Source organism: Salmo trutta, chromosome 6, assembly GCF_901001165.1.
Source record: "Salmo trutta chromosome 6, fSalTru1.1, whole genome shotgun sequence".
NCBI classification, from domain to species: Eukaryota; Metazoa; Chordata; class Actinopteri; order Salmoniformes; family Salmonidae; genus Salmo; species Salmo trutta.
The window spans coordinates 44,738,976-44,759,736 of NC_042962.1; positions in this window are offsets into that span (position 1 = coordinate 44,738,976).

The window sequence follows — 20,761 nt, forward strand, 5'->3', positions numbered from 1 at the left end:
ACATGCCACTCAAATGAAACACGGTTTCCACTGTGAGATTAGACTGATACAGACAGTAAAGAGTACCAGTACACAGCACTAGCTAAATGTAGCCTAATCTCAAATTGCAAGGTTTTAGATCGCGAACTAATCTCCACTCTCTCTGTAAACCCTTGACACAGTAAAACCTGAAAGCTCTGAGTAATGGGGTGTGTATTATTTACTCATGGACTGCGGTGGGGAGGGTTGGGATGAGGTGGTATGGGGAGTGGAGTGCTTCACTGCCTTCTCAATTTTCAGAGGAAATGACCAACTCTCTAAATACCCAAATTAGAACAGCTGTTTCCGGCCCTCAGATGATTTGTCACTAAGGGACACATGACACACTAAGGGGCCAGGCTCAGGTTGGCTAACACACACACACACACACACACACACACACACACACACACACACACACACACACACACACACACACACACACACACACACACACACACACAGTTATGTATGATACACCTCTACCCACAAGTAATATAGGAGCCATAAGTGTCTGCACCTACCTTTTCCCCACATAAAAAATACTACAGTTTAACTATAGAATATTACAGTTTAATATATGATACTACAGTTTACTATAGAATACCACAGTTTAATATAGAATACTACAGTTTACTATAGAAACTACAGTTTAAAATAGAATACTACAGTTTAATATATAATACTACAGTTTACTATAGAATACTACAGTTTACTATAGAATACTACAGTACTTACTATATAATTATATAGTATACTGTAGAATACTATAGTAATTACTACAGTAATGTCCGCAAAAACACTACACTTTTTATCCGAGGTAAATACTGCACTATTGAATGTGCATATACCTGCCAATTCCCCTCCCCATATCGCAATTTGTGCCACCCATAAGTGAGAAACCTACAGTACACGTCAAGTATAGACCATGAATGTTGACCTGTTTAAAGGTCTTACTCACATCAGCTGCAGAGAGCGTGATTCACACAGTCGTCCGGAACAGCGGGTGCTCTAATGCATGTTTCAGTGTTATTTGCCTCGAAGCAAGCATAGAAGTAGTTTAGCTCGTCTGGTAGGCTCGTGTCACTGGGCAGCTCTCGGCTGTGCTTCCCTTTGTGGTCTGTAATGGTTTGCAAGCCCTGCCACATCCGACGAGCGTCAGAACCTGTGTAGTACGATTCGATCTTAATCCTGTATTGTCACTTCGCATGTTTGATGGTTCGTCAGAGGGCATAGCAGGATTTATTATAAGCTTCCGGGTTAATGTCCCGCTCCTTGAAAGCAACAGCTCTAGCCTTTAGCTCAGTGTGGACGTTGCCTGTAATCCATGGCTTCTGGTTGGGGTATGTACGTACAGTCACTGTGGGGATGACGTCATCGATACACTTATTGATGAAGCCAATGACTGACGTGGTGTAGTCCTCAATGCCATAGGAAGAATCCCGGAACATATTCCAGTCTGTGCTAGCAAAACAGTCATGTAGCTTAGCATCTGCTTCATCTGACCACTTTTTTATTGACCTAGTCACTGGTGCTTCTTGCATACATTTTTACTTGTAAGCAGGAATCAGGAGGATAGAATGATGGTCAGATTTGCCAAATGGAGGGCGAGGGAGAGTTTTGTAAGTGTCTCTGTGTGTGGAGTAAAGGTGGCCTAGAGTTTTTTCCCCTCTGGTTGTACATTTAACATGCTGATACATATTTGGTAAAACAGATTTAAGTTTCCCTGCAATAAAGTCCCCGGCCACTAGGAGCGCGGCCTCTGGATGAGCGTTTTACTGTTTGCTTATTGCGGAATACAGCTCATTGAGTGCGGTGTTAGTGCCAGCATTGGTCTATGGTGGTATGTAGACAGCTACGAAAAATACAGATGAAAACTAGGTAGATAGTGTGGTCTACTGCTTATCATACAATACTCTACCTTCGATCATCCTCTTTTTCTTCGTCGTCTCTTCACGCAAATGACTATGTCGTTCACGTCGAGCTCGTCGGACTCGTTAAAGGAAAAAAAAGCTTCTGCCCTATTTCTCCTCTCTTTATGTCCAGGAGTTTTGCAAAAGTGTCCTCTTCTCTCCATCTCCTCAACATGGGACTCCGGCCCTCACCCTCTGCTTCTCCTTCCCTCTGTCATCTCCTTCTCTTTTGCTAGCTGTGCTCTCACCTTCTCCATCTCCTCTCCCTTCACCTCAGTCTGAGCATTCTCATTCTCCTCCCTGACAGCCATCCTCTCTTCCATCAATCATTCGCTTCTCAGAACGATCTGATCCCTCTCCTTATAATCTTCTATTTTGTTCCCACAGTCTTCTCCCTCCTCTCCCCCTCCACCTTCTTTCTATCGAATGCCACCTCCTTCCTCTGCCAGTATATGAAATGACTCCAAATAGTATTTGAACCCAGGTCTGAACCCACTACACCAACAACCCATAGAATAAGAATGAATAGAAATCCATACATTTTTGCCATTTAGAAGACACTCTTATCCAGAGCAACTAGGGTTGAGTGCCCTGGTCAAGGGCACATCGATCAATTTTTCACCTAGTTGGCTCGGGGATTCAAACCAGCGACCTTTCAGTTACTGTCCCAACACTCTTAACCGCTAGGCTACCTGCCGCCCTACGAATCATTCTCATTCTATGGGTTGATAGTTGTAGTGGGATATAATATAGAATTGTAGTGAATAGAACCCATATAATGAACTCTACCAATTCTATGGGTTGATTGTAGTGGGGTAGAATATATAATTAAAAAGAAAACAACCCATAGAATGAAACAATCTGACCTGGGTTCAAATCTGTGCTTGATTAAGCTTGCCTGACCCATTGGAACTAATTAAATAGTCTCAGAAGTGCAAACCCCACCCATCTGGCACTCCAGACAGGCTGAAGTAAACGCTTAAAGTATTTGAAAATTTTTTAAAGATTTAAAATACTAGACCTATTTTAACCCAGGTCTGCTACCAACATGCTTCCACGATGAGGAACATGCCACCATTAGTCTAGGAATATAATGGAGTAGTTTTACAAAGTAAATAGAGTAATTGTGTAAATAGAGTAATTTCTATTTACACAAAGTAAGACACTTGACACTCACTTTAGAGACTGTCTGCCTCCGCGACCTCCCCTTCATGGTCAAGACAAAATACCATACAAACAAAATACACTGAGTGTACAAAACATTAGGAACACCCTTTTGCCCTCGGAACAGCCTCAGTTAGTTGGGGGCATGGACTCTACAAGGTGTCAAAAGTGTTCCGCAGGGATGCTGGCCCATGTTGACTCCAATGCTTCCCACAGTTGTGTCAAGTAGGCTGGATGTCCTTTGGGTGGTGGACCGTTGTTGATACACACGGAAACGGTTGAGTGTTAACTCAGCAGCGTTGCAGTTCTTGACGCACTCAACCCGGTGCGGGTTGAGTGCGGGGTACTACCGTACCCCGTTCAATGGCACTTAAATATTTTTTCTTGCCCAGTCACCCTCTGAATGGCACTCATACACAATCCATGTCTCAAGGCTTAAAAATCCTTCTTTAACCTGTCTCTTCCCCTTCATCTACACTGATTGAAGTGGATTTAACAAGTGACATCAATAAGGGATCATATCTTTCACCTGGATTAACCTGGTCAGTCTATGTCACGGAAAGAGCAGGTATTCTTAATGTTTTGTCCACTCAGTGTAATCAAACAAAGCAAAAAATCAACAAAGCAAAACATTCTAAGCAACAAATAAAATAAACAATATCAAGTAATAAAAAGAGAGTAAAATAGAAATAGAGTAGGCTAAATAGTATTCTGTTTATTATCTATCCTGTTGCCTAGTCACTTTATCCCTACCTATACAGTATGTACAGTACATACTGTATCTACCTCAATCTACATGCTCATCGACTCTGTACTGGTACCCTGTGTATATAGCCAAGTTATCGTTACTCATTGTGTATTTGTTCCTTGTGTTATTATTTTTCTATTATAAAAAAAATTAATCTCTCTGCATTGTTGGGAAGGGCCCAAAAGTAAGCACTTCACTCTTAATCTGCACATGTTGTTTACGAAGCAAGTGACCAATAAAATTGTATTTGAATATTTCGTAGGCTTTCGCAAATAGTAGTAGATAGTTTTGGTAGCAGTAACATTGGAATGTTTACACCATCCCTTGCCAATTTAAAAGGTCATGTCATGGAGGTAAATCAGGATAGATTTATATCTGTGACGTCATCACAGTTCTGGAATTGCAAATAATAATAATTCATTTAATTTGTAAAGCGCTTTTCGCAGACCCAAGGCGCACAATAAATAAAAAATGAATCAATAATCCAAAACACAGAACTTAGAACACAGACAACAATCAAAGCTGTATACAGATGTCACCAGATCCGGAGGACATGAGAACAGAACTGGCAGAGGTTCTTGAAAGCTTTTCTGAAAAGCACGGTCTTGAGCAAATATCAATATGCCAACATTTTAGATGATGTAATAATGATAGGCCTACATCAGTGGCCTCTACAATGATAGTACTAATACATAAAACACGCAAAACAAACAAAGAAAAAAAGCAAAAAAAGCCCACTAAGAATCAACACAGTTCAGATCAGCTTTCTCTTCCCAATCCCAACCTAATCGGGAAAATGCTAAACTGACCACAGATCAGCGTAAGAAGTTCTATTAATTTAGTATACCCTGCAACAGCTTAAGGATAACATCCAGGTAACTTGGCACATGAGACATGAACAGTTGTCATATTTGTCCAACACATTAAACTATTGGCTTTCTGACAGACCTATTTTCTGACAGCCTACAGGCTTTTCTTCCTCATACTACTACGCAGATACAAACTCAGAACGAAAGAGGACAATAGACATTACTGTATTCCCAAGTGTGTTTGCGTTGGTGTAGTAAAAGCAACAATGTAACAACGATTGCATCGTAAAAGGGCGTGGTGAGGTCATTCTGGAGCTAACAGAGAGACCCTGTCATCATAGCTATTGTAGAGTAATTTTCACCCTTCAGGGACTGGAAAAATACAGCGCATAGCAAGACAGCACACTGTGTTATTGTATAACAACGGTGACACTTCGACTGGGCTCTGGAATGGAGAGCGGAATGCTACAGTAGGTAGCCTTCATACATGCAAGCATGGGCAGGAATTTGATAGATAAAAAAACACAGTATAAAACTTTATAGGATCAAAAACTGGTGGGGGAAAAAAAATAGGGTAAAGGAACGACCTTGCATGTCTAGAAAGGGCGCTAACCAGCAGGAAAATTGTCTACTGTAGTGTCACGATTGAGGTTTGTAAAAAGACTCCTGCAAGCACAAGGAAGCAGAGGAGAACCACTTCGCCCGATAACCGTAGTTGTTTGAGTTATCTTCACCCGATGAATCTTATTAAGAGTGGAACACATGTTGACAACAGTCTGTTACAGTCAACAGTAGTGAGCTGCGTCTAAGGTAACTAGAGAGAACTGGGATCTCCCTACTCTTCAGGGCCTCATATCCTGCAGGGGATAGAGCTTTTTTTCCAAAACAAAAGGCCATGATACAGTAGAACAGGGGCTGCATATATGAATCATCTTAGAGTAAGAGTGCTGATTTGGGATCAGTTTTTCATAACTAATAAGATTGCATGAACATGGGGACCTGATCCTAGATCAGCAGTCCTACTCTGACCAACACTAGCACTAAGAACAACTTGTGCGTTTGTATCGAAAGTGGTGGATGGCTCTCATAAATACCCATAAGATTAACTATAATATTCCCAAAGGGATTTTTAGGACAGCCACCAGTGTTTAAAATTACTGCAATTAATCCCTCCTCTCTCAAATCCCTCTCCCATCTGCTGGAGTCACTGATAATATAGCCAATCGACTGTGTCATTTGTCATCTTAAACTAGCTTGCTGTAAGTCTGTGAGTCTATGTGTGTGAGTCTATGTGTGTGAGTCTTTGTGTGTGAGTCTATGTGTGTGAGTCTATGTGTGTGAGTCTATGTGTGTGAGTCTTTGTGTGTGAGTCTTTGTGTGTGAGTCTATGTGTGTGAGTCTATGTGTGTGAGTCTTTGTGTGTGAGTCTTTGTATGTGTCATTGTGAATGTGTGTGAGAGAGATAAAGCGTCTTAGGAGTGTGTCTCCTGGATTGTTCAGACTTGGTTGTGTCTGGAGGAAGCCATCTGTTAGTTTAGTTATGTAACTTGTGTTGTTGTTAATACTGTTACCCCCTAGCTGGAATATTAGAAACTGCAGTAATGTGCTGCTCTTTTCATCCAATGTAATCAAGCATTGATCTGAGTCAGAACTCTGTTATGTGTCCAACTATGTGTCTGTATTGGCCACGGTGTTAGAGTTACCTGCAACACTTCTACCTCCAGTTCACCTTGCCTGCCCTCCCATAACACACCAGTCTGTCTGTAGAAACAATGCGTACCAAACCAGTCTGTCTTCTTATCTCCCCATAGACCTCCTGAGGTTATGATTGGTTGCTGCAACCAGTGGCTGGAACTGATAGAACGGATAAAGCTTCATGCACTCTGTCTGACTGTATATGCTCTAGTCAGAAGGAAAGAGTCCCATATGGTGTATTTCAAGCTTCGGAAGACATCTTATTCATGTGATTATGTGTAATATGCAACGTCAGATCCCTCATATTCGTGTGTGTGTGTGTGTGTGTGTGTGTGTGTGTGTGTCATACATAGCATCACCTTGCAACATTCACTCCTTTAACTTCTAATACATTAAACCAAGTTAACATTGACAGTTCAACCTCAGTAGACTAAGTAGGCAGTGAGGCTGATATGTACGTTACAGCCAAAAGGTCTTCTATCATTCAAGGTTAATGGGTAATAAACATTTGCCAATGGACTGGTGCTGGGTGCTCAGTGTTTGCAGAAGGTAAAGATGTTGACTTTACTGCACTGGCTCACGTAGAGTTCAACATTTGCTTATAACCAAGGGTTAAGGATGAGCATTAGTATTGAAGGTTGAAGTCCAGGCCACAAGTCTGGCCACATTAGCTTTTCACCTTCCAAATGCACTTTACAATGTAGGCTGATGACATTTGCATAACATAGCCTATTCACTGAAAACGGATCAAACACACTGCATTCCAACTTCCACGAGTTGTGCCGTGGCGGAGATCTTTGCGGGCTATACTCTGCCTTGTCTCAGGATGGTAAGTTGGTGGTTGAAGATATCCCTGTAGTGGTGTGGGGCCTGTGCTTTGGCAAAGTGGGTGGGGTTATATCCTGCCTGTTTGGCCCTGTCTGGGTGTATCTTCGGATGGGGCCACAGTGTCTCCTGACCCCTCCTGTTTCAGCCTCCAGTATTTATGCTGCAATAGTTTATGTGTCGGGGGGCTAGGGTCAGTTTTTTATTTTGTTTATTTATTTCACCTTTATTTAACCAGGTAGGCTAGTTGAGAACAAGTTCTCATTTGCAACTGCGACCTGGCCAAGATAAAGCATAGCAATTCGACACATACAACAACACAGAGTTACACATGAAATAAACAAAACATACAGTCAATAATACAGTAGAACAAAAGAAAACAAAAAGTCTATATACAGTAAGTGCAAATGAGGTAAGATAAGGGAGTTAAGGAAATAAATAGGCCATGGTGGCGAAGTAATTACAATATAGCAATTAAACACTGGAATGGTAGATGTGCAGAAGATGAATGTGCAAGTAGAGATACTGGGGTGCAAAGGAGCAAGATAAATAAATAAATACAGTATGGGGATGAGGTAGGTACATAGATGGGCTGTTTACAGATGGGCTATGTACAGGTGCAGTGATCTGTGAGCTGCTCTGACAGCTGGTGCTTAAAGCTAGTGAGGGAGATATGAGTCTCCAGCTTCAGAGATTTTTGCAGTTCGTTTCAGTCATTTGCAGCAGAGAACTGGAAGGAAAGATGACCAAAGGAGGAATTGGCTTTGGGGGTGACCAGTGAGATATACCTGCTGGAGCGCGTGCTACGAGTGGGTGCTGCTATGGTGACCAGTGAGCTGAGATAAGGCAGGGCTTTACCTAGCAGAGACTTGTAGATAACCTGTAGCCAGTGGGTTTGGCGACGAGTATGAAGCGAGGGCCAACCAACGAGAGGGTACAGGTCACAGTGGTGGGTAGTGTATGGGGCTTTGGTGACAAAACGGATGGCACTGTGATAGACTGCATCCAATTTGTTGAGTAGAGTGTTGGAGGCTATTTTATAGATGACATCACCGAAGTCGAGGATCGGTAGGATGGTCAGTTTTACGAGGGTATGTTTGGCAGCATGAGTGAAGGATGCTTTGTTGGGATATAGGAAGCCGATTCTAGATTTAATTTTGGATTGGAGATGCTTAATGTGAGTCTGGAAGGAGAGTTTATAGTCTAACCAGACACCTAGGTATTTGTAGTTGTCCACGTATTCTAAGTCAGAGCCGTCCAGAGTAGTGATGCTGGACGGGCGAGCAGGTGCGGGCAGTGATCGATTGAATAGCATGCATTTAGTCTTACTTGCGTTTTAAGAGCAGTTGGAGGTCCACGGAAGGAGAGTTGTATGGCATTGAAGCTCGTCTGAAGGTTAGTTAACACAGTGTCCAAAGAGGGGCCAGAAGTATACAGAATGGTGTCGTCTGCGTAGAGGTGGATCAGAGAATCACCAGCAGCAAGAGCGACATCATTGATGTATACAGAGAAGAGAGTCGGCCCGAGAATTGAATCCTGTGGCACCCCCATAGAGACTGCCAGAGGTCCGGACAACAGGCCCTCTGATTTGACACACTGAACTCTATCGGAGAAGTAGTTGGTATACCAGGCGAGGCAATCATTTGAGAAACCAAGGCTGTTGAGTCTGCCAATAAGAATGTGGTGATTGACAGAGTCGAAAGCCTTGGCCAGGTCGATGAATATGGCTGCACAGTAATGTCTCTTATCAATGGAAGTTATGATTTCGTTTAGGACCTTGAGCGTGGCTGAGGTGCACCCATGACCAGCTCTGAAACCAGATTGCATAGCGGAGAAGGTACGGTGGGATTCGAAATGGTTGGTAATCTGTTTGTTAACTTGGCTGTCGAAGACCTTAGAAAGACAGGGTAGGATAGATATAGGTCTGTAGCAGTTTGTGTCTAGAGTGTCACCCCCTTTGAAGAGGGGGATGACCGCGGCAGCGTTCCAATCTTTGGGAATCTCAGACGATATGAAAGAGAGGTTGAACAGGTTAGTAATAGGGGTTGCAACAATTTCGGCAGATAATTTTAGAAAGAGAGGGTCCAGATTGTCTAGCTGATTTGGCTGATTTGTAGGGGTTCAGATTTTGCAGCTCTTTCAGAACATCAGCTATCTGGATTTGGGTGAAGGAGAAATGGTGGGGGCTTTGGCGGGTTGCTGTGGAGGGTGCGGGCAGTTGACCGGGGTAGGGGTAGCCAGGTGGAAAGCATGGCCAGCCGTAGATAAATGCTTATTGAAATTCTCAATTATAGTGCATTTATCGGTGGTAACAGTGTTTCCTAGCCTCAGAGCAGTGGGCAGCTGGGAGGAGGTGCTCTTATTCTCCATGGACTTTACAGTGTCCCAGAACTTTTTTGAGTTAGTACTACAGGATGCAAATTTATGTTTTGCTAGCCTTAGCTTTCCTAACTGCCTGTGTATATTTGTTCCTAACGTCCCTGAAAAGTTGCATATCACAGGGGCTATTCAATGCTAATGCAGTACGCCACAGGATGTTTTTTGTGCTGTCGAAGGCAGACACGTCTGGAGTGAACCATGGACTATATCTATTCCTAGTTCTACATTTTTTGAATGGGGCATGCTTATTTAAGATGGTGAGGAAGGCACTTTTAAAGAATAGCCAGGCATCATCTACTGACAGGATGAAGTCAATGTCATTCCAGGATACCCGGGCCAGGTCGATTAGTAAGGCCTGCTCGCAGAAGTGTTTTAGAGAGCGTTTGACAGTGATGAGTGGAGGTCGTTTGGTCGCAGACCCATTACGGATGCAGGCAATGAGGCAGTGATGGCTGAGATCTTGATTTAAAACAGCAGAGGTGTATTTGGAGGGCGAGTTAGTTAGGATGATATCTATGAGGGTGCCCGTGTTTACGGATTTGGGGTTGTACCTGGTAGGTTCATTGATATTTTGTGTGAGATTGAGGGCATCAAGCTTAGATTGTAGGATGGCCGAGGTGTTAAGCATGTCCCAGTTTAGGTCACCTAGAAGCACGAGCTCTGAAGATAGATGGGGGGCAATCAATTCACATATGGTATTGAAGGCACAGCTGGGGGCAGAGGGAGGTCTATAGCAAGCGGCAACAGTGAGAGACTTGTTTCTGGAAAGGTGAATTTTTAGAAGTAGAAGCTCGAATTGTTTGGGTACAGACTTGGATAGTAATACAGAACTCTGCAGGCTATCGTTCAGTAAATTGCAACACCGCCCCCTTTGGCAGTTCTATCTTAGCGAAAATGTTACAGTTAGCAATTGAGATTTCAGGGTTTTTGGTGGTTTTCCTAAGCCAGGATTCAGACACGGCTAAGACATCCGGGTTGGCAGAGTGTGCTAAAGCAGTGAGTAAAACAAACTTAGGGAGTAGGCTTCTAATGTTAACTTGCATGAAACCAAGGCTTTTACGGTTACAGAAGTCAACAAATAAGAGCACCTGGGGAGTGGGAGTGGAGCTAGGCACTGCAGGAGCTGGATTAACCTCTACATCACCAGAGGAACAGAGGAGAAGTAGGATAAGGGTACGGCTAAAGGCTATACGAACTGGCCGTCTAGCACGTTCGGAACAGAGTGTAAAAGGAGCAGGTTTCTGGGCACGATAGCATAGATTCAAGGCATAGTGTACAGACAAAGGTAAGGTAGGATGTGAGTACATTGGAGGTAAACCTAGGCATTGAGTAATGAAGAGAGAGATATAGTCTCTACAGACGTTTAAAGCAGGTGATGTCATCGCATATGTAGGAGGTGGAACAACATGGTTGGTTAAGGCATATTGAGCAGGGCTAGAGGCTCTACATTGAAATAAGACAGTAATCCCTAACCAGGACAGTAATGGACGAGGCATATTGATGTTAGAGAGAAGCATGCGTAGCCAAGTGAACATATGGGAACATATAACAGTCTGTTATATCTGGAATATTTCTCCTGTCTTATCCGGTGTCCTGAGTGAATTTAACTTCTCTTGGCTAGGGGGCAGTATTTTAATGTCCGGATGAAAGGCGTGCCCGTAGTAAACTGCCTGCTACTCAGGCTCAGAAGGTAGGATATGCATATTATTCGATTTGGATAAAAAACCCTCTGAAGTTTCTAAAACTGTTTGAATGATGTCTGTGAGTATAACAGAACTCATATGGCAGGCAAAAATCTGAGAAAAATCCAACCAGGAAGTGTGGAAATCTGAGGTTTGTAGTTTTTCAAGTGATTGCCTGTGACTTAGGGTTCATTTTGCACTTCCTAAGGCTTCCACTAGATGTCAACAGTCTTTAGAACATTGTTTCATGCTTCTACTGTGAATAGGGCGAGAATAAGAGCTCCTGGAAGTAGACGACTGAGAAAATGACATGAGCTCAGTGGCGCACACTCACGTGAGAGTTAGCTGTGTTCCTTTTCTTTTTTGAAGACACTGGAATTGTCCGGTTGGAACATTACTGAAGATTTCTGATAAAAACATCCTAAAGATTAATGCTATACATCGTTTGACATGTTTCTACGAACGTAAACGTATTTTTCGTCGTGACATTTTTCCCGCGCTTCCTGTATTTGGAGTAGTAGACTAAACGCGTGAACAAAAAGGAGGTATTTGGACATAAATGGACTTTATCGAACAAATAAACATTTATTCTGGAACTGGGATTTCCTGGGAGTGCATTCCGATGAAGATCATCAAAGGTAAGTGAATATTTATGTCATTTGTGTCATTTCTGTTGACTCCAAAATGGCGGGTATCTGTATGGCGTGTTTTGATATCTGAGCGCTGTACTCAGATTATTGCAAAGTTTGCTTTCGCCGTAAAGCTTTTTTGAAATTTGACTCAGCAGTTGCATTAAGAAGTGTATTTATAATTCTTTGAATAACTGTTGAATATTTTATCAACGTTTATGATGAGTATTTCTGTAAATTGATGTGCTCATTCACCGGAAGTTTTAGGAGGCAAAACATTTCTGAACATTACACACCAATGTAAAATGGGTTTTTTGGATATAAATATGAACTTTATCGAGCAAAACATACATGTATTGTGTAACATGAAGTCCTATGAGTGCCATCTGATGAAGATCAAAGGTTAGTGATTAATATTAGTTGTATTTCTGGTTTTTGTGACGCCTCTCCTTGCTTGGAAAATGGCTGTGTTTTTTCTTGTCTAGGCGCTGTCCTAACATAATCTAATGTTATGCTTTCGCCGTAAAGCCTTTTTGAAATCAGACAATGTGGTTGGATTAACAAGAAGTGCATCTTTAAAATGGGATATAATAGTTGTATGTTTGAGAAATTTGAATTATGAGATTTTTGTTGTTTTGAATTTGCCGCCCTGCTATTTGAATAGTGTGTCCCGCAGGTGGGACACTAGCGTCCCACATACCCCAGAGTTAAGTATGCTCTCTCTAATTCTCTTTCTTTCTTTCTTTCTTTCTTTCTTTCTCGGAGGACCTGAGCCCTAGGACCATGCCTCAGGACTACCTGGCATGACAACTCCTTGCTGTCCCCAGTCCACCTGGCCGTGCTGCTGCTCCAGTTTCAACTGTTCTGCCTGTGGCTATGGAATCCTGACCTGTTCACCGGACGTGCTACCTGTCCCAGACCTGCTGTTTTCAACTCTCTAGAGACAGCTGGAGCGGTAGAGATACTCGCATGAAAAGCCAACTGACATTTACTCCAGAGGTGCTGACCTGTTGCACCCTCGACAACTACTGTGATTATTATTATTTGACCATGCTGGTCATTTATTGTCACGGTTGTCGTCGGGAAAGGAGGACCAAAATGCAGCAGGATTGTGGATGCTCATCTTGAAGTTTATTTTAACTCAAAAGTGAACACCAAAATAATAAACACAACGAACTCACGATCAACAAAACAGTCTTGTCAGGCTCACACACGCTAAACAAGAAACAATCTCCCACAACTACAAACACAAACACACCCTAATATATAGGACTCTCAATCAAAGGCAAATAGACAACACCTGCCTTCAATTGAGAGTCCCTACCCCAATTAACTAAACATAGAAACAGATTCACTAGACTAAACATAGAAATACATAAACATAACACAGTGCCCAAAACCCCCCGGAATACATAAATCAAATGCCCTACTAAATCAACCACCACCCCGAACCACATAAAACAAATACCCTCGGCCACGTCCTGACCAAACTACAATAACAATTAACCCTTATACTGGTCAGGACGTGACATTTATGAACATTTGAACATCTTGGCCATGTTCTGTTATAATCTCCACCTGGCACAGCCAGAAGAGGACTGGCCACCCCTCATAGCCTGGTTCCTCTGTAGGTTTCTTCCTAGGTTTTGGCCTTTCTAGGGAGTTTTTCCTTCTACACCTGTATTGCTTGCACTTTGAGAAATCAGATGATGTAAGAAGGGCTATATAAATAAATTGGATTTGATTTTGATTTGATATTCATATGCTATAAGAGCAGGAGACAATAGAACATACCCGTCCCTTTAATCAAAACACAATGCAAAATCATTAACATTTTGTCTCAGTTCTTCCCTTACGTATGCTTGGTTACTACAGTACCACACCTCCACACTCCTCTCCCCCTGCCGTGCCCACTATGTGGGTGGCAGTGTCACCTCTGCTCTCTGTCTGCAAAAGACTGCAGACAAACACCAACACAGTGACATAGGCTACAGTACATAGTTGGAAACACTGACTGGCTCACTGCTACCAGGAACTCAAATTGCAGCATGTTACACAATGACGACCTGTGTTTCTGTCACTCTGTAGACACAACATGACTGGGCTGTCAGGGCTGCATAGAGAGAGCACCACACCTGTTTGGCTGGTGTTTGAAATGGGGAAAGACACTGAGTTATTGTAGAAAATGTCAGACTTCACATTGCACCACAGTATTGTGACATGAGAAAATGGAGACCATCTGACCTTATGGCAAACACATGTATGCATGCTTGCATGCATGCACCGGCACCCACAAACAGACAGACAGACACAGATAGACAGATGCACACACACACACACTCATGCATGCGCACACACAAACAAACAAAAAACAGATATTCCGTGAAAAATATTAGCATGTCTCTGAGGCCAGATGGTCATAAAACACTATGAGCAAACAAAATTGATAGGCATATCTTCAAACAAGATACTTCTGGTTTTAATGAAAAAATCCAAGATGCATCAATAAACAGAGTCATAAAGCTGGGATAGAAGGCTCCGGAGACTGTGTCCCTATCCGCTATTTAGTGCACTACTTTTGACCAGGGTCTATAGAATATGGTGCCAATGTGGACACAGTCACAGACAGATATACTCTTCAGAGCACACAAGTGCAGAGCAGACGACCCCTCGAGACCGGCGTTACTGATAAGCCTGAGCATTTGATGGGTAAACGGTCTTCCTGCCTTTATCAATCTCAAACAGAGAGCTTTTTCCCTCCGTTATTTTGTGGCAAGTCTAACTGATAAGAGGTAGATCCCAGAGTGCCCTGAAAGACTTTCCACTGACCAGCGTCCACCGAGACAAAATGTGATTGCAAAGCTAAGACGGGAGCAGGAGGACGCATGGCTTGTGTGTATGTCCTGCTGCTTTGTATGACTTCCTTATTCTACAGTATTGAATTCTACTCAGCCTCTGATGCTTGTTCTAAGTGATAGGGAGCGTTATGGGTTAGGTAGGGCCTTGATGTTCTTTTTTTTATCCTTAATCTCCCATGGAAGAGACACTCTTCGATAAAATGGACCTGTTTGTACAAAATCTATTTGTCAGCTGCATTGGTTATCAGCTGCCATTGAGCTGCCATGTCTTTGAGATACCAAGTAATAAACTGTTTGATAATGGAAACAGTAGTAAAATAAAATAAAACTTTATTTGTCACATGCGCTGAATACAACATGTGTAGACCTTACGGTGAAATAGTAGTAGGCTAAAAGACAGTTAAACTGTGCACAAACAAACTCCTTTTCTGGTTCTCCGTAAAGGAGAGAGAGAGACCTAAACTGCCCTCTTGGTAATTAGCATCTGCTTTCTGTAACAAAACAGAATCTTATACTCAAGTTGTAACCTCAATCTCATTTACAGTTTAATGTTTTGTAGTATAAAACAACACCATCTCCAGGCCTCTCTCTGGAGGATCTCGCTTCAAGTAACGTGGTGATTATTTTGTTCACACTGTTCCCCATTTTACTCTTACTACAGTGTCTACTCTTCACACGAGTAAAATGCTGTGAGAGAGAAAACTGAGCTGCTCAGATGAGAGGGCGACGATAAAGATATCCAAGTGTTCTGGGGGGGGGGGGGAATGACAGTAATCCGGCAGAATACAGCTCGATACAGGAATCTGTCAGAGCCAGCTGAAGATGAGTAAGATATGAAGCAGGTCTGAAGTGTTTTTATCCTCTCATCGTCTGTCAATGAAAAGACAATAACAAGTTGATAAGTGTCTGGTGCTAGAGCCTAGTGTCGTCGTGCTCAGTTGTCACCATGCAGGGATTGGGGTTAATTACATTTCAATTCAGTTAAAGTGAAACGACAATTCAAGAATTGAATGTGTATTTTTGGAATTGTAGTTTCAACTCACTTCCTAAATGAACGGAATTTAAATGAAACTATACACCAACCCTTGAGGACATAATGTTAGTTTTACACATTTGCATTTACCAGCTAGTTAACACTTTACTTGACACCCAGCGTCATAACCATGTCATGTCCCGTGTGGCTCAGTTGGTAGAGCATGGCGTTTGCAGCGCCAGGGTTGTGGGTTCGATTCCCACGGGGGACCAGTATGGATTTTTTTTTAATGAAATGTATGCATTCACTACTGTAAGTCGCTCAGGATAAGAGCGTCTGCTAAATGACTAAAATGTAAAAATGTAAAAAATATCATAATATGGTCATGACACATGTATTTAGACCTATTGTGACATATTGCGTTATTTTATGGCTGCTTATGACACCTACATAAATGTTTAACCTTTATTTAACTAGGCAAATCAGTTAAGAACAAATTCCTATTTACAATGACGGCCTACACCGGCCAAACCCAGACGACGCTGGGTTTGAAAAAGGGGGTACATTTAAAAAAATAAAATAAATAAGAGACAATCTCCAGAAAATGTAACAGTGAAAAAGACTTGTTTGTCAAGCTGTACCTGTCTCATTAGACCACAAAGGCACTGACATCATTCCATGCAGCAGTAGGCTAATCAGTCTTTCTCTTTCCCTCTAACCATGACCAAGACAAAGAAAAGTATTTCTCTTTCTCTCTGTCTGTCTCTGTAGTTTCCTGACAAGGGTTGGGGAGTAATTGATTACAATTGTAATATGTAATATGATTACAAAAAACACTAACTGTAAACAGTTATGTTACCAGCTAAAATATTGTAATCAGATTACAGATACTTTTTAAAAACTAGATGATTCATTCTTGGATTACTTTTAAATTCAGAAAGGATGTTTGCTAAAATAAACACGACACCTTTCTGTTTTCTCAATGTCATTCAATTCAGCATTGAAAATAAGCAAGTTTAGGTTTGTTTCACCTGAGCGAGTCTGACAACAAGTCAAAGACCACTATGATGACACACCAAATACATTTGATGTATCCTTTTTGTCTTCTTCTAATGTCTATTAACAGGGAGCTGAAAGTAGCTGAAAGTAATCAGATTACCTTACTGAGTTTGGTTAATCCAAAAGTTACGTTATTGATAAAAATGTTGGACAGGTAACTAGTAACTGTAAAGTATTACATTTAGAAAGTAACCTACCCAACCCTGTTCCTGACTGACAGTACATTTATATGCTAGCTGTCTGGGAAATGGATGGAGTGTGTTATATAGGAAGGCTTATGTAATAGCTTCTGAGATTCTGTATTTTAGCTAAACATAGCAAAACACCTTTGGCTATATGGCTGAGCTCGGTCTGCTTTAATAAACAGCCTGTTGCCATTGAAAATTCTGTAATGCTGCGTCCATCAATGAGACACTTCCCCAGATAACCAGTTGGGGGCACTGTGGAACTGTCACTGCTCCCCACAGCTTGTTGATTTTACTTTGCAGTGATGGTTTAAATTAAACATTGAAGCAAGTGAAAGAGAAGGGGGAGTGAAATAGCAAGACATAGAGAGAGAAGAGAGAGAGAGAGCAAGACATGGAGAAGGATGAGGGAGATATATAGAGAGAGATTAGGGAGCTAGAGAGAGCTAAAGAGAGCGACAGAGAGCAAGAGGGCGCTAGAGAGAGAGAAATTGAGAGATAGAGAGAGTGTGCAAGAGGTACCAAAGTAAGACTGATGCGCCACGTACCTTTATAGCCAGATCTCCAGTGAGTGTACAAAGAAGACATTCCTAATTATTTTTGCCTTCAGAACAGCCTCAATTTGTCGTGGCATTGACTCTACAAGGTGCCGAAAGCGTTCCACAGGGATGCTGACCAATGTTGACTCCAATGCTTCCCACAGTTGTGTCAATTTGGCTGGATGTCTTTTGGGTGGTGGACCATTCTTGATACACACAGGGAACTGTTGAGCGTGAAAAACCCAGCAGCAGATCTTGACACAAACCTGTGCGCCAGTTACAGTTGAAGTGGGAAGTTTACATACACCCTAGCCAAATACATTTAAACTCAGTTTTTCACAATTCCTGACATTCAATCCTAGTAAAAATTCCCTGTCTTAGGTCAGTTTAAAGAATTATTTATTTCAGCTTTTATTTTTTTCATCTTGTTCCCAGTGGGTCAGAAGGTTACAAACACTCAATTAGTATTTGGTAGCATTGCCTTTAAATTGTTTAACTTGGGTCAAACGTTTTGGGTAGCCTTTCACAACCTTCCCACAATAAGTTGGGTGATTTTTGGCCCATTCCTCCTGACAGAGCTGGTATGACGGAATCAGGTTTGAAGGCCTCCTTGCTCACACATGCTTTTTCAGTTCTGCCCACAACTTTTCTATAGGATTGAGGTCAGGGCTTTGTGATGGCCACTCCAATAACTTGACTTTGTTGTCCTTAAGCCATTTTTCCACAACTTTGGAAGTATGCTTGGGGTAATAGTCCATTTGGAAGACCCATTGCGACCAAGCTTTAACTTCCTGACTGATGTCTTGAGATGTTTCTACAATATATCCACATAATTTTCCTGCCTCATGCCATCTATTTTGTGAAATGCACCAGTCCCTCCTGTAGCAAAGTACCCCCGCAACATGATGCTGCCACCCCCATGCTTCACGGTTGGGATGGTGTTCTTCGGCTTGCAAGCCTCCCCCTTTCCCTCCAAACATAACGATGGTCATTATGGCCAAACAGTTCTATTTTTGTTTCATCAGACCAGAGGACATTTCCCCAAAAAGTGCGATCTTTGTCCCCATGTGCAGTTGCAAACCATAGACTGGCTTTTTTATGGCGGTTTTGGAGCAGTGGCTTCTTCCTTGCAGAGCGGCCTTTCAGGTTATGTCGATATAGGACTCGTTTTACTGTGGATATAGATATTTTGTACCTGTTTCCTCCAGCATCTTCACAAGGTCCTTTACTGTTGTTCTGGGATTGATTTGCACTTTTCGCACCAAAGTACGTTCATCTCTAGGAGTGAGAACACGTCTTCTTCCTGAGCGGTATGACAGCTGCATGGTCCCATGGTGTTTATCCTTGCGTACTATTGATTGTACAGACGAACGTGGTACCTTCAGATATTTGGAAATTGCTCCCAAAGATGAACCAGACTTGTGGAGGTCTACAATTTATTTTCTGAGGTCTTGGCTGATTTCTTTTGATTTTCCCATGATGTCAAGCAAAGAGGCACTGAGTTTGAAGGTAGGCCTTGAAATACATCCACAGGTACTCCTCCAATTGACTGAAATTATTTCAATTAGCCTATCAGAAGCTTCTAAAGCCATGACATAATTTTCTGGTATTTTCCAAGCTGTTTAAAGGCACAGCGAACTTAGTGTATGTAAACTTCTGACACACTGGAGTTGTGATACAGTGAATTATAAGCGAAATAATCTGTCTGTAAAGAATTGTTGGAAAAATTTCTTGTGTCATGCACAAAGTAGATGTCCTAACCGAGTTGCCAAAACTATAGTTTGTTTACAGGAAATTTGTGGAGTGGTTGAAAAGCAAGTTTTAATGACTCCAACCTAAGTGTATGTAAACTTCCGACTTCAAATGTACCTACTACCATACCCCGTTCAAAGGCACTTAAATCTTTTGTCTTGCCCATTCACCCTCCTGAATGGCACGCATACACAATCCATGTCTCAATTGTGTCAAGGATTGACGTGGATTTAACAAGTGACATCAATTAGGGATCATAGCTTGGTCAGTCTATCTCATGGAAAGAGCAGGTGTTCTTCACATCTACGGGATCGGTGTCCCTAAACCGGGACGGTTGTTGCTAACGTGCGCTAATGTGTTTGGAATGACGTTGTAAGTAACAGCCAAATTTCCAGGACATAGACAGGTCTTATATGGGCAGGAAGCTTAAATTCTTGTTAATCTAACTGTACTGTTGAATTTACAGTAGCTATTACACAAAAAAATACAATTTAATTTTTTGAGGAGAGTGCACAACAACAAAATGCTTTTATCACGGCGACTGGTTTGATACATTCACCTCTGAAGGTAAATAATGTACTTACATTCAGTAATCTTGCTCTATTTTGTCATCCTGAGGGTCCCAGAGATAAAAGATAGCATAGTTTTGTTTGATAAAATCAATTTTTATATTGAAATGTAGGAACTGGGTTCTACAGTTTGAACCCCTGCTGAGTTCAGTTCACGTAACAGAGTTGACCTTAAAATTTGGGACAGAAGTAAATGAATCGGGGCAGCAGGTAGCCTAGTGGTTAAAGCGTTGGGCCAGTAACCGAGAGGTTGTTGGATCGAATCCTGAGTTGACAAGCAATCAGTTGTTCTGCCCCTGAACAAGGCAGTTAACCCACTGTTCACTGGTAGGCCATCATTGTAAATAAGAAATTGTTCTTAACTGACTTGCCTTGTTAAATAAAGTTTAAAAAAATCACTAATCACATGAAATAAATGATGTTCAGAAATGACCGTCAAAGCAACAAAATAACTAGGGCTTTACAATGAAGGTGACATGTTGGGGTTAAATGTCACGCTCTTCTTCATCATCCGATATAACGAAATCGTCGTCTCATAGTGTGGACCAATACGCAGTAGAGTTGACGCAGCTCTGGTGACTGTTGACTGGCGGGCAGCTCTGGTGACTGTTGACTGGCGAGGCTGGGTTTACGCACTTGAAGCCTGGTGCATGGTGCTGGTACTGGGCGTACCAGATTGTGAACACGCACCTCCAGGCTAGTGCGGGGAGCGGGAACAGGACGAGTCGGACTGGGTTGACGCACTTCCAGGTCCGCACGAGAGACAGGAGCTGGAAACCCAGGGCTATGGAGGCGCACAGTCTGTCTTGATCTTACCTCCTGCACAACCCGTCTTGGCTGGATGGAACTAGTAGCCCTGTACGAGCGGGGTGCTTGTACAGGGCAGACTGGGCTGTGCAGGGGCCTGATGGTAGCCGTGAGTAGAGCGGGAGTTGGGTAGCCTGGTCCTCGGAGGCGTACCGGC